Below are 350 nucleotides of genomic sequence, written 5' to 3'. Positions count from 1 at the left end.
CCTGTGGTCTGTGCACCCACCAATCAGAGCCCTGGGAACACAACTCCCAAGTCTTTGCAGGACAGTTCAGCCAGGTGCAGGCGGCATCATCTACACAGGTTATCAATGCAATTCTGATTTGCATAGACATATGTAACATCTGCTCTTGTTTTTAATATATTGGCGAGGCTGAAGCCTTAATATGCCATTTCAGATGTTGTATCTGCTCTTTTGGGAGGAGGGGGAGGGGGTGCTGACAGATAATCCAACTTACAATATAACACAGCACTTTAGCATTTTCTTAATCTATTTTAATATGATCCAAACAATAACCTGGTGCCTGATTGCATTGCAGGCTGCTATGTCAGCCA

This window comes from Nanorana parkeri, unplaced genomic scaffold (genome assembly GCF_000935625.1).
Source record: "Nanorana parkeri isolate BGI_ZX_2015 unplaced genomic scaffold, ASM93562v1 scaffold5, whole genome shotgun sequence".
Lineage (NCBI taxonomy): Eukaryota > Metazoa > Chordata > Amphibia > Anura > Dicroglossidae > Nanorana > Nanorana parkeri.
Note: the sequence above shows the minus strand (reverse complement) of the source record.